The sequence below is a fragment of the Cryptomeria japonica genome, chromosome 3 (genome assembly GCF_030272615.1).
Source record: "Cryptomeria japonica chromosome 3, Sugi_1.0, whole genome shotgun sequence".
Lineage (NCBI taxonomy): Eukaryota > Viridiplantae > Streptophyta > Pinopsida > Cupressales > Cupressaceae > Cryptomeria > Cryptomeria japonica.
In genome coordinates this window covers 643,380,213-643,394,676 of record NC_081407.1, presented here as the reverse complement: position 1 = coordinate 643,394,676, position 14,464 = coordinate 643,380,213, and positions in this window count along the sequence as shown.

The window sequence follows — 14,464 nt, the reverse complement described above, 5'->3', positions numbered from 1 at the left end:
CACTTAATCAAAAACCCTAATTAAGCCCTATTCTGAGCTTGGGGACTTGATTTCGGGGGTCAAAACATCTCGAAATCACCTGTAACTTCGGGATTCTCTCTAAAATCATCATATCTGACGGCCCTGAAAATTTGGTGAAAAGTTGTCGGGACCGTGGCGCCCGGAGTGCACACGGTCCCGGACATTTTTCCCGAAATTTTAGGAGCGCGATCCAATCATAAAATAAAGCTTAACCCCAAGAAATTGGCGGGATATTCAATCTCTAGGTCAGCCAAAAGACGAAATTGCGACCTAGGGTTTCATACATAAGAGCTCTCTTTCTTCATTTGAAGGGATCGGATTTTTGTTTCCAGGAACCTCATATGCAGCGAAAGAGCAGATCTTTGAAGACTTCAACATCTTACAACATCCCTCTATCAAGCATTTATCAATTCCATTCATCCATTTAGGGCTTGGAAGACATTGAAGAAACAATAGGAGATTACCGACTGAAGATTGGCTTGTACCTCTCCCTTGAGGGTTGGGTATGATTTCATGTTGTTTTCATATCTTTGCATAAAGCTTCAATATATCCTTCATTCATGCTTTAGATCACTTTGCATCTTGATTTAGAGCATTTACATTATCATTTACAAGCAATTAGGGTTTACTTTCTAGGTTGCTCTAGTTTGCTCTCTTGCATTTTAGGACCTTGCACACACACTAGGTCTGCACACACAATACATTTTACAAAACAACTTGGCTATTCATGGAGGTGGAAATCACTGAAGCGGGGGTTTGACTAAGGCAAAACCCTATATAGCCGCCCATACACCCTTTTTCAGATATAAGTGCAGGTTTCGGGACTCGGACGACGCCGCAGGATACAGATCCGAGGAGAATAGGTCGAGACAGCACTCTATATCAAATTGCAGAGCAGAAGAATGGGACAAGGGCGCTAGGCACCCTAGTCCCTAGGACAGAGGCGCTGGGCGCCCTGGTCCTCCGGACAGACAGCTTTCAGACAGCTTTCCGACAGTGTTTCAGAGTGCAGAACGATAGTTTCCGGTGCAGTTTTCAGGACAATGGCGCCCGCGCCCCCATCCCGCACATTTTCAGTCCGATTTTGACTCCGGTTACACATCTGCATTCTTATTTCATCCTTGTATTTACAACTTTCCATTGTCTAAGTTCAATTCTGCAATCTTGTTGTTAGTCATACTTACATTTTAGGGTTAGGAATTGGACTTGCATAATCTTACCTTTCAATTACAACAAAGGAATAGAAACCCTAATAGGTAGCCCATGGCTCTCTCTTTCACAAAAAGAAGTAGCCAATTGTGTGATACCTCTAGGCTCTTTCGTATTCCGTAATGTGTGACAAAAGGTAGGATTAGGGCATGATAACCTAGTCTTGCTTTTTCCCCCACACATTTTGGTGAACCCGACGTGAACCTATCATTGCTTCTTCTTGCATTGCATCTATTAGATCAAGATCTAGATTTAGTGTGTTTTCATTTCATTTTCATTAAAAAGAAAAAAAATAAAATAAAAAGAGTGTGTTTCTTTGCATTGTGTGTTTAAATTTCATGCACTTTTTATTTCAAAATGTCACACTTTTATTTGCAAAATGTTCATGCTTATGATGATTATTATGAGTATAGCCAAGATGAATTAGATGAAGCTTTAGATGAGTTTTTGAACCCTAAAGATGCCAAACCTTCATTTTACCAAAAACTCATAAACCTTGTTACTATGCCATTTCGTTGTGATGAGAAAGATAAGTTGAATGAGTCCTCTCAAGGGTACATTCCTATCAACTCTTCCACTAAATCTAGTAACATGGTTGTTTTCAACAATCTCCTCTATGAGGAGATGTCTCCTTTTGAATCAAAAGATAAACCTTTTAATAGATATGATCATGCTTTGTTGGATGATGCTCTTGATGACTTTGTGGCTTTATCGAAATCTTTAAACAAGAACAAGACTTCTAAATTAGTTAACATGATAAACTTGAATGAGCATAAAAAGCCTCTCTTTGAAGTCCAAGGAGCTTATCCTTCTCCCACCTTTCAAGTTCCTAAGTCACCTCTCCTTACTGTCCAAGGAGGGTATGATCATGATTCCTTTCGTACTCCGAATAAACCAATCATCACTGTGCAAGGAAGAAAACCTATAAGTCCTTATAATTATGCCAAGCAAATAACTAGAGAGAGTTATCATGCGGTTGCCCATACTTATCATACCAGAAATAATAGGCAGCCTAGTCCTCCTCCTGTTATCCCAGTTTCTCTTCCGAATCCTCAACCGATTCTTCCACAAGCTCCCCGTATTTCGCAAGTTCTTAGTAAGGAATATGATCTCATAGAACAACTTAAAGCTACCCCTGCTAAGATATCCCTTTGGGATTTAATTCAAACTTCTTCCGCTCATCATGGAATGTTACAAGATGCCTTGAAAGATTTGAATGTTCCTCCACCGAATACATCTAGTAATATAGCATCTTTGGTTAACTCTATGATGAATCCTAAAGCTCAAATTGTGTTTACCCAAGATGAGTTGCCTACTAGTGAAATCCAACATCAATATGATCCCTTGATGATTGTGGTTATCATGAAAGACACTGCTATAAGGCGAACACTAGTAGATAATGGCTCTGGTCTTAATGTGTGTAGCATTAATCTTTTGCATAAGATGAATGTGGATACATCCTTAATTGAACCGGATTCTCATCCTATTCGAGGCTTTGATAATGTGGCTAAAACTTCATTAGGTACTATCACCTTACCCATCACAGTGGGGCCTGTTACTTTGCCTACTCCTATCCATGTTATGTCGGGAAATCTAACATACAACTTGCTACTAGGGAGACCTTGGATTCATAGTATGCAAGCTATCCCCTCTACATTGCATAGACAAGTTAAATTTATTTATAACAATAAGACATATACCTTGATAGGTGATACCAATTTTCAAGCTTGTTTGCAAACATCTACTTCCAAAGGGGGTGCCTCTAAGCCACCCTCGTCTAGTGGTGACTCTTTAAACAAGATACCTATCGGTGAATCCTCAATCTCTGATGATCAAAATTCTTTGGATGAGTCTAGAGCTCCTGAAGAAGACTCTTCTCGACTTGAAACTACACATAAGAAGGATTTTGATCCTGAGAAGGTTCTCGCAGACGACGATTCGGGATCCCTTGATTTTAATCCTACCTTTGTGGGTGAATATAAGGTTCCTTCTAGAGAGCTTAAAGTTGAAAAGAAGGAAGAAGCTAAAAATCAATCAATCTTACCCGAACCTATGAGTAATAATTTTGTGGCCGCTTCTCAAACGTCTTCTCCTCACACCTCTAATTATGAAGAGTTTGATTCTTTGTCTTATGAAAAACCACCTTCTCTTCCTGAAATGGTTGATCGTTATGGTCATGGTTTTCACATTTTTGCTAAGCATGGGTATCATGGAAATGGTTGCGGTGCTCATGAACAAGGGATAAAAGTTCCTCTAGAGACTAATTTTCACAGTTATGCCTTTGGACTTGGCTATAATCCCTGCAAGCGCACTAAAGCTTCTAAAAGACCATGCATTAGTGTTAATGTTATTTCTACCTCTCTATCAATGCAACACCCCGAGTACATTGATGGGGATCCTTCGTGTGCTTGTGCTTTTGACGTTTTCCCTACCGATGATGCTTTAGCTGAATTTTTAGGAGCATATGACACTCTTCCTCGTTATCATCACAATAGGGGAATCCCTTATTGTTTGAACACTGAAGCCTATTTTGGAAAAGAGATGGATAACGATGAGATTGTGAAAGAATTCCCTCAGCTAAAGGATACTCCTCAACAAAGCAATCTTCTCATAAGTGACACCACTGATGTTAAGATGGACCCTTGCAATAAAGAGAAAGTTATTAAAATTGGAAAATGTTTGGATGGAGAGGAACAAAAACAATATGAAGATTTATTGCATGAATTTCCCGAGATCTTTGCTTGGACATACTCTGACATGCCTGGTATAGATCCTAAGATTGTTACTCATAACATTGTCTTAGTTCCTGATGCTAAGCCCGTGAAACAAAAGATTCGAAAAATGAATCCTAAGGTGGCTCTGCTTGTTAAGGCTGAGATTGAAAAGTTATTGGAGGCTGGATTTATCCGCCCTATTGATTATTCCCCATGGATTTCAAATATTGTCGCTGTGGCTAAACTAGATAACAAAATAAGAATGTGTACCGACTTTCGGGATCTAAATAAGGCTTCTTTAAAAGATGATTTTCCTCTTCCAAACATTGACATGATAGTTGATTCTACGGCAGGACATGCCTTGTTATCCTTCATGGATGGTTTTTCAGGATACAATCAAATTTTTATTAACCCTCAAGATCAATTCAAAACCGCTTTCACTACTCCTTGGGGTACGTTTTGTTGGATAATGATGCCTTTTGGACTTAAAAATGCCGGTGCAACTTATCAACGAGCGATGACCCTTATCTTTCATGATTATATGCATAAGATTTTAGAGGATTATGTTGATGACATTTTAGCCAAATCCTTTCTTCGCATGGATCATATTAAAATCCTTCGTCAAATCTTTGAAAGGATTCGTAAATATCACATGCGCTTGAATCCCCGAAAATGTGTTTTTGGTGTGGATAGTGGAAAACTATTAGGATTCATAGTTTCACTTCGTGGGATTGAGGTGGACACTAAGAAAATAGATGCTATTGTCAACATGCCACCTCCTAGAAATGTGTCTCAACTTAAAAGCTTACAAGGAAAGATTCAAGCTATTCGTAGGTTTGTATCTCAACTTGCGGATCGTACTTTTCCTTTCACTCAACTTCTCAAAAAGAATATCACTTTTCAATGGAATGAAGATTGTCAGCAAGCATTTGAAGATTTAAAAATGTATTTAACTAATCCTCCTATCCTTCGACCGGCTGAACCTTCTAAACCTTTCCTTATTTATACGGCTGCATCCTCTCATGCTCTTGCAGCATTATTGGCACAACATGATAAAGATGGTAAAGAATGTCCGGTTTATTACATAAGTCGTACCTTACTCGATTATGAGACCCGATTTTCTGCGATAGAAAGACAATGCTTGGCCTTGGTGTTTGCGATTCAGAAATTGAGACATTATCTCTTAAACTCAGAAGTCCACGTCATGGTAAAGTTTGATCCGTTGAAGCATCTTTTCTCTAAAACTGATTTATCAGGACGCCTAGCTAAGTGGGTTATGATGTTAACTGAATTTGACCTTAAATTTGTTTCACAAAGAGCAATTAAAGGGCAAGCGTTGACTGATCACCTAGCTGAGGCCCCTTCACCTTTCTCCTTCCCTAACCCTGAGTCTTTTCCTGACCACTTCATTATTTCTATAGAGAAAGATGAAACTTGGGAGTTATACTTTGATGGCTCTAAGTGTCGTACGGGATCGGGGGTAGGCGTTGTTCTGATTTCTCCTACAAAGAAACCCATTCCCTTATCCTATCGTCTAAATTTCTTGTGTACCAATAACATTGCTGAGTATGAGGCTCTTATAGCGGGAATAAAAGCAGCCTTAGCTCTGAACATAAAACACATACATATCTATGGAGATTCGCAATTGATTATAAGACAAGTAAAAGGAATATATCAAGCAAAACAAGACAAATTATCACAATATAAAGACCTTGCCATCTCTTTATTACAAAAATTTGATTCTTATACCATGGAACCTGTTCCTCGAAAAGATAATCAACATGCGGATGCAATGGCATGTGTGGCTTCTCTTGTATCTTTAGAGGACCCTGTGGTTGATCTTAAATTTGTTATTCACAACCTTATTTCTCCAGCTATTGTAGATGATCCTAGTCTGGTAACATGTTGTGACTTTATAGACTCAGATGAATGGTACTCGCATATCGTAAGATATTTGACCGATGGTACCTTTCCTGATTCTGCTAATAGAAACACTAGGGCTAGAATCCGCAAGTTGTCTACTAGATACATCATTCTTTCTAATGTCCTTTACCGAAGGGGTTATGATGGTCTTCTCCTTCGCTGTCTTAACAAATCAGAAATCCCTGTTGCTCTTGAAGAGGCGCATTCAAGTGCCTGTGGGGGGCATTTTGGAGGCAAATCCTTGGTTCATAGATTGCTTCGTATGGGATACTATTGGCAAACTATGCAGAAGGATTCTTTTTCATTTGTTAAGAAATGTCATCAATGTCAACAACATAATAATCTGATTCATGCTCCTGCCCAAGAACTCCGTTCTCAAGTAGCTTCTTGGCCTTTTTCCGCATGGGGTTTGGATCTTATTGGTAAAATCTCTCCTCCTTCATCTCAAGGACACACCTTCATTATAACCGCAACAGATTACTTTACGAAGTGGGTAGAAGCTATTCCCCTTCGCTCTACCACTGCTGAAGTGATTTGTCAATTTCTTCTAGAAAACATCATTTCTCGATTCGGGATACCTTCTACTATAATCTCAGATAATGGGACATCATTTAAGAACAAGGACGTGAAGAAATTCTTCGAGAAGTATCATATCAAACATCGATTTTCTACACCATACTATCCTCAATCAAATGGTCAAGCCGAATCATCCAATAAAATAATCGAACAAATTCTTCGCAAAACCGTGAATAAGCATGGTAAGGATTGGAGTAACCAGCTAATCTATGCTCTTTGGGCCTACTGAACGAGTGTACGAATTGCCATAGGAACTACTCCTTATAATCTTGTTTATGGTGCTGACGCTATTATGCCTTTAGAGTTAGAGATTCCATCACTTAGGGTTTCTCTCAAAGGTATAGTAGATGATGACTCCTATAGAGAACAACGACTTCAACAGCTTGAGATGCTTGATGAACAGCGTATAAATGCTCTTGAGCATATTCAAGCGTATCAGAAAACTCTACAACGAAGCTATAATGATAAGGTTATTCAACGTTCCTTCTCAGTAGGTGACTTAGTCCTTTATGAGAATCAGCGCAATGTGAATGCCTTACCTGCAGAAAAGGGAAAATTTAGTCCTAATTGGCTTGGACCATATATCGTTATTGAGGATTATGGATCAGGTGCTTACAAAATAGCGGATGTAGACGGTACACCTCTTAAAGAACCTATAAATGCTATGCACTTGCGTACATATTATGCTTAATTGTTCATTCCTTATTTATCTTCTTTTCAGTTCTTCAACATTAGGTAATATGTTAGTATCTCCTAATTAGAGCAAAATAGAATTAAATGTTATGATGTTTAATCTATATTGCTTCGTTCTTGACAAGCATGTTTCCTTACTTCATAGTTTGTCTTGAATTCATTTATGTAAGTTGTAAAAGATTTACATTTCCATTATGCTAGCATATTATACAGTGTCTTTATGTGTTAAGTAGAATCGTATCATGTTGTGTTTAAGTTCAAAATTAAGTCACGTTAGTTATATGATTCTTAGACTTAATGCATATTTCTTCCCTATCGTCAATGTAGTACTTGATTAAATATTTAATTAAGTCACACATGTATCAATTTAATCATGGAGCATTGAGAAATCAATCACATGGAAATTAAATTCTGAACATACATGTACATTTACCAAATGTATTAGATTTAATCAAAGCAAAATATACATTGTTTTAAGCATTAAAGATAACACATTTGAGACAAAAGAGAAGCATGTATATATACATATATATATGTGGATCGTATACAAATATAGGTCACTATACATCCAAAATGTGACCTCTCCTACATCATAAAATCATCTCCTATCCCTAGGACTAGTGGCTGGAGAGTGTCGACTGGACGCTCCCTCCTGATCTGGCCATGAAGGTGGACCCATGGGTGTGTAGCAAGATATAGACTATGAGTGACTCCGAGAGGAACTCCTACGATCCCTATCCATAAGGATCACGCGATAGGTGGTAGCCTCGGCCTGAGCTGCTGCTAGATCTCGCCGCGCCTGCTGAAGGTCCTCTGATAGGACTCTCTCTCTCTCCCTCCATATGTCTACCTAAACTCGGAATGGGGAAAACAAGTCCTCATGCCAACCCGCGTTCCCCTGAGGCCTATAGGCAATCTATGAGGAACTGGGGATCTGTGCTATCGTGGAAATGTCTGTCACTGCCTGCTGAATCAGGGAATGCCACTCCTGCACATTAGCTGTGGCAGTAGAATAGATTTTTGTATTAGTACCATTCTATATCATCAAAACATTAATAATCAATTTAAACCTACTATACCTGGGTCTCCCTCACGCCAGTAGGGATCATGATACGGTAGCATCTATGATTGGGATCTACTAGGCTCCCCTCGCTCGACTAATCTGTGCACGATGGGTGTAGGCTGGACGGTACTAGGAACGGGTCTCCGTATCGCCTCATGTTCCCCCTGTCGGGGAATAAGGGGAGGATCCAGAGCTATGGTATCATCCCCTGAATGGTGAGGAGCTGCATCTGACTCCTCCTCATCATCTCTATCCTCATCTGCATCCTCATCCTCATCTGCATCCTCGTTCTCCTCATCATCAGTTCTCTCCTCTTCGTCCTCATCTCTATCTGTGTCCTCCTCCTCCTCGGTGCTGGGCTGATCACCTGTAGGTGGATCAGGATCTCTTGCCTCCTCATGACCCTCTCCCTCCTCTAGCTCCTCTGACCTGGATCCCTGGTCCTCATCTCAGTCTCCATGTCTCCATGGGCCTGGATGGCCTGTCGGGTGATCCGGTGGAAAGATAGGACCTGGATATGATCTCATAAACCATGAGACATACCTGTGCTGTGCTCCAGGCTCTACAGAATAATCAGTGACTACATCCTGATCAGATCCCTCTATATCTGTAGTCTCGATGTCATCTATCGTCGGTCTCGCTACTGCTCTAGGTCTGGGAAGGACCCATGAGTGTCGAGTATAGATGGGCACATCGGCTGGAACACACTGCTCTAGCCCGAACTGCCTCCATACTCGATCAAAGTAGAAAGGGACTATGATGTGTGAATATCATCCCTGCAGTAGGTGGTTCCTCTGTAAGCATGCTAACTATCTCTCCATCCCATCCCATCTGTGCATCCGTAGGTAAGGTCTCCACACAGTCACCTCGGCTATCAGTCTATCAAAAATCACTCTCCAATATAATAGATCTCCAAATCTCCACTCGCTGGTAAGTGGATAAGCAAACACCCTAGGTCACTCACTAGCCGTACTCAGCGGAAAGCCAATAGGCCTGGTGCATGTGAAGTGCTCTAAAATCCATACCTGCAGAAGTGTGCATGTCATCAAACTGCAACCCTGTCCAAATACATACTCCTCAAGGTCGTGATAGAGATGTGCAAGCATACTCCGACCCCAAGCATACACTCTCCTGTGTCTCTCCATCGCTCTGATGCACCATGTGAGACCCCCATGCATGTGCGTGCCTCGCCCATTAGGGCAGACGGCTAGTGCTATGATGGCAATCATAAGGCAACTCAGAAGGGGTACCTCCCCTGTAGGATGTAAGAGCTAGCTGACCATGATGCGACCTCTCGTCTCGCTCGGCATGACTCTCCCTATGCAATATGCCTGCTCCCTCTGATGATCCTCCGCTGACCGATCGGTCGCGTATGTAACAGTCGCTCCTCTGATAGGAAGACGAAGTATACGGTACACATCCTCGAGTGTAACCGTCAGCTCCCCTACTGGAAGATGAAATGTGCATGTGTTAGGATCCCATCGCTCCATCAATGCCATCAGCATTGCAGGATGGAACCGAATGGCTAGCATGAGGATCACATACCATAATCCTACTATCGACAATGTGTCTCTCTCTGCCTGAGTAAGCCGCGGAATCTGATCTCGCAAACTGCGAAGAATATGTCCCGCTGTATGCTCTCTCATGTATGGAAGGCCCTGCAACATAAAAACGTAACCGTAATCAGTACTCGATCATCAAAATCGCTCATGCAAACTGTCGAACATTGTATGCCAAGCCCTGATTGGGACCATGGCACCCTGTCAGGGACCATGGCGCCCTGGTTGGGACCATGGCACCCTGAGGGGACCATGGCGCCCTGGGGGGACCAGGGCACCCCACAGGGACCATGGCGCCCTGGGTGGGGCCCGGGTCAGCCTTCAGGGCCCGCAAATGATCACAGAAAAGTCAAAATGCAGAAAATCAAAAGTCAAAGTTTAGTCAACTCACCTCGTCCAGTGGCTCGTCGTCAATCACGGCCTGGCGCAGGATCTCAACCCTCATGGGATGCTCTGGTCATCGTGAAGGCATGATGATGGCTATGTGGGCTCCACTGCAATGAATAGTACTCAGAATCAACAAAGTGACAAATGCAAATGTCTCTTTCAAGGTATATACGTTCATTCCTTTACCTTTACTTTCAAAACCCTAATTTTCCTCTTTCACTCATTTCATCATAACTTGAGTTTGGGAGATGCGATTTTCGAACCATTTGTTGCGTAGGAATCGTATTTTCATTCCCCTACTCTCGGGATGTTCCAAAAAGTGCTCTGATGAAGCCTTTTCAGTGAACATCCCTCATCAATACTCTCTTACACAATTTGTCGTAAGTAAACATGCTACCCTGTTTCACCTCCCTAATAAGCAAGTCGAAACAGGGGGGGCATACAGCTACTCACAAATTTCATCACTTTCCTTAGTAAGCATTAGGCGATTTTTGTGATCTAACGTGTGTTTTGTAGGGTGCAGTTCCTAACTGTGTACTGCAGATACCGCTGGGGGCTTCGTCCGACAACTTATGGATATATCCTTTTTTCAAATGATGTTTACTTTTCTGTACTTTAGCTTGCATATGCACGTAGTACTCATATCACCGCTAAAGTGGGGGCTAAATGTAACGTCATAAATTGTACGCACTTGCTAAAGCGGTACAATTTAACACCTAGTTTAGCACCCGCCTTGGCGCAGTTGCATTTTGCATTGCATTTCCCCTTTAGCACTTAATTAATCAAATTAATTAGGTCTAAAGGTTCTATTTCATCATCTTCCACATCACAAAGTCGGGCCCTTTCATTAAAGCATGCCCCTTTCATTTTATTCCTCCAATACATCACTTAATCAAAAACCCTAATTAAGCCCTATTCTGAGCTTGGAAGCTTGATTTCGGGGGTCAAAACATCTCGAAATCACCTGTAACTTCGGGATTCTCTCTAAAATCATCATATCTGACGGCCCTGAAAATTTGGTGAAAAGTTGTCGGGACCGTGGCGCCCGGAGTGCACACGGTCCTGGACATTTTTCCTGAAATTTTAGGAGCGCGATCCAATCATAAAATAAAGCTTAACCCCAAGAAATTGGCAGGATATTCAATCTCTAGGTCGGCCAAAAGACGAAATTGCAACCTAGGGTTTCATACATAAGAGCTCTCTTTCTTCATTTGAAGGGATCGGATTTTTGTTTCCAGGAACCTCATATGCAGCGAAAGAGCAGATCTTTGAAGACTTCAACATCTTACAACATCCCTCTATCGAGCATTTATCAATTCCATTCATCCATTTAGGGCTTGGAAGACATTGAAGAAACAATAGGAGATTACCGACTGAAGATTGGCTTGTACCTCTCCCTTGAGGATTGGGTATGATTTCATGTTGTTTTCATGTCTTTGCATAAAGCTTCAATATATCCTTCATTCATGCTTTAGATCACTTTGCATCTTGATTTAGAGCATTTACATTATCATTTACAAGCAATTAGGGTTTACTTTCTAGGTTGCTCTAGTTTGCTTTCTTGCATTTTAGGACCTTGCACACACACTAGGTCTGCACACACAATACATTTTAAAAAACAACTTGGCTATTCATGGAGGTGGAAATCACCGAAGCAGGGGTTTGACTAAGGAAAAACCCTATATAGCCACCCATACACCCTTTTTTAGATATAAGTGCAGGTTTCGGGACTTGGATGACGCCGCAGGATACAGATCCGAGGAGAACAGGTCGAGACAACACTCTGTATCAAATTGCAGAGCAGAAGACTGGGACAGGGGCGCTGGGCGCCCTAGTCGCTGGGACAGAGGTGCTGGGCACCCTGGTCCTCCGGACAGACAGCTTTCAGACAGCATTCCAACAGTGTTTCAGAGTGCAGAACGACAGTTTCTGGTGCAGTTTTCAGGACAGTGGCGCCCGCGCCCCCGTCCTGCACATTTTCATTCCGATTTTGACTCCGGGTACACATCTGCATTGCTATTTCATCCTTGTATTTACAGCTTTCCATTGTCTAAGTTCAATTCTGCAATCTTGTTGTTAGTCATACTTACATTTTAGGGTTAGGAATTGGACTTGCATAATCTTACCTTTCAATTACAACAAAGGAATAGAAACCCTAATAGGTAGCCCGTGGCTCTCTCTTTCACAAAAAGAAGTAGCCAATTATGTGATACCTCTAGGCTCTTTCATATTTCGTAATGTGTGACAAAAGGTAGGATTAGGGCATGATAACCTAGTCTCACTTTTTCCCCCACACACTTGAATATGTAGCTCATTGTTTTCTCTCATTTGTCTTCATTTCTAGCACTTAGTCTTAATTCAACTAGTCAACTTATAAAAGAGGGTCAAACATATTCCATTTCAATTAATCTACTTAGTATTTAGTCCTAATCTAAGTAGTGATTGAATCTATTGGATTTACCCCCTCTTTTGAATGCAAAGTAATCAACTCCCACAAAATTAAAATAGGCAGTTTGGTGATTTCTCCATCCACCTTGCAAATTGCCAAGTCACCTAATTTTCCTCTTTACAGTAAATACATTTTCTTCTATCAATATAGTTATTTAGAAAACATGTGCTGAGTTAATCTCATCTTATTGCATAATGTCTCTAATAACATATTTATAGTGAAACTTTTGAATGCTACAAGTATTTTCTTGCATATATCTCACTTGTCACATAGAAGTTAGGGTGATTTATTCACATTTATGAATGTTAAATATTTCAAAATTTGATACCTCTTGGTGAATTTTACAAATTTTTTAAAGTATAGGTATACTTGTATAATATTTGATTGTTGTACACGTAATTGTGAATATTCATATATTAGTAGAAGAAAAAGTTAATATTGTATCTTGCAAATATGTATTTCATTAATTAATTAAAATATAATCAAATATGTAACATATTGGCATCATAGTTGTACACTATGGAACTTGTAATCCTTGACAATGTCCCAATACTCATGGAAGAAAATAGGATGGAACCCATTAGGCCGAACAACCTTAAAGGCATTGAAGGAGAAAACATATCTTTTTATGTCCTATTCAAAGATAGTCCTTCTCATCCTTGTCATGTATTTGTTATCTTTTTTTTAGAGGGTATCTAAAGTTCTCTAAGAGTTCATCCTCCAAATCAATAGCTCCCATCATATCCTTATACATTTCTTGTAGGTAGGAAACAACACTAAGACCAATTTGTTTCTCATTCTCCCAAGTATTATTATTTGCATTTGTGATCTTCTTTAATGTGTTTCTTCTTCTATGTTTTAGGGTGGATTAGTGAAAGATCCTAGTGTTCATGTCACCCACTTGTAGGCACTCAATTCTTGACTTTTACTTCCAATGAATTACTCTCTGATCTTTTTCTCCCTTAGATAATTTTCCATCTTAGTAGTGTCTGTGGCCATTAACTCCTATATCTCCTTGACCTCCATCAATAAATGGCTCTTTTTCTTTAATTTATTGCCAAATGTATATTTGCTCCATCATTTAGTCTAGGATCTGATGAAATTCAAGTTTGAGGCAACTCTTAACATGGGAGCTCTCAAGATAGGGCTATTCCACTAGGTCTCCATAATTTTCATCTATATGGTAAGCTATGGAAGAATGTTTCATCTATTAGATATAATAAATCTATCTAATCTCACTTAGATTAAGTCGGCTCCTAGTCTTTTGTTTTCCCAAGTCAAGAGACTATCTTTGAGGTCAACATCTATTAGTCCTCTATGTTGTGACATTTTCAAACATCACCCCATTGCAAAAGGGGATCCCCTAGTTTTTAGGCTCTCTCATTCTTTTGTTTTGTTTTTTAGGGTCTTCTGGTGCCAATCTCGTTAGTCTCTTTGCTTAGAAAACATTTGGGGGTCAAATTGATCAGGTTTTCTTTTCGCTTGAGTGAATTTGGTGAAGTCTAGGGCTCGTTTTGTCAATTTTAGGGTTTTTGTCTTTTGTCCTAGATTTTAGGGGTTTCTATTAGAGTTTTTGAAAAAGAAAATTCAGAACTAGAATCAAGAGCATTCAAGGAACCTTCATGTAAAATTTTGAGTGAAATCAAAGTAACTTTCTATTTTTAGAAAGTTCCTATTTTTAGAGATTTTACTGCATCCCAAAATTCTTCATTTAGCCTAAAATCAAACTTACTATTTTTAGTAAGTTTCTATTTATAGTAAATCATCCTAAATCCTATTTTGGGCTCTAAATATGATATTTTGAAAAGTTCATTTGTGACAGGTCCCCATAGGCAGACGATGAAGATTGAGCATTCTTGAAGAATCTGTC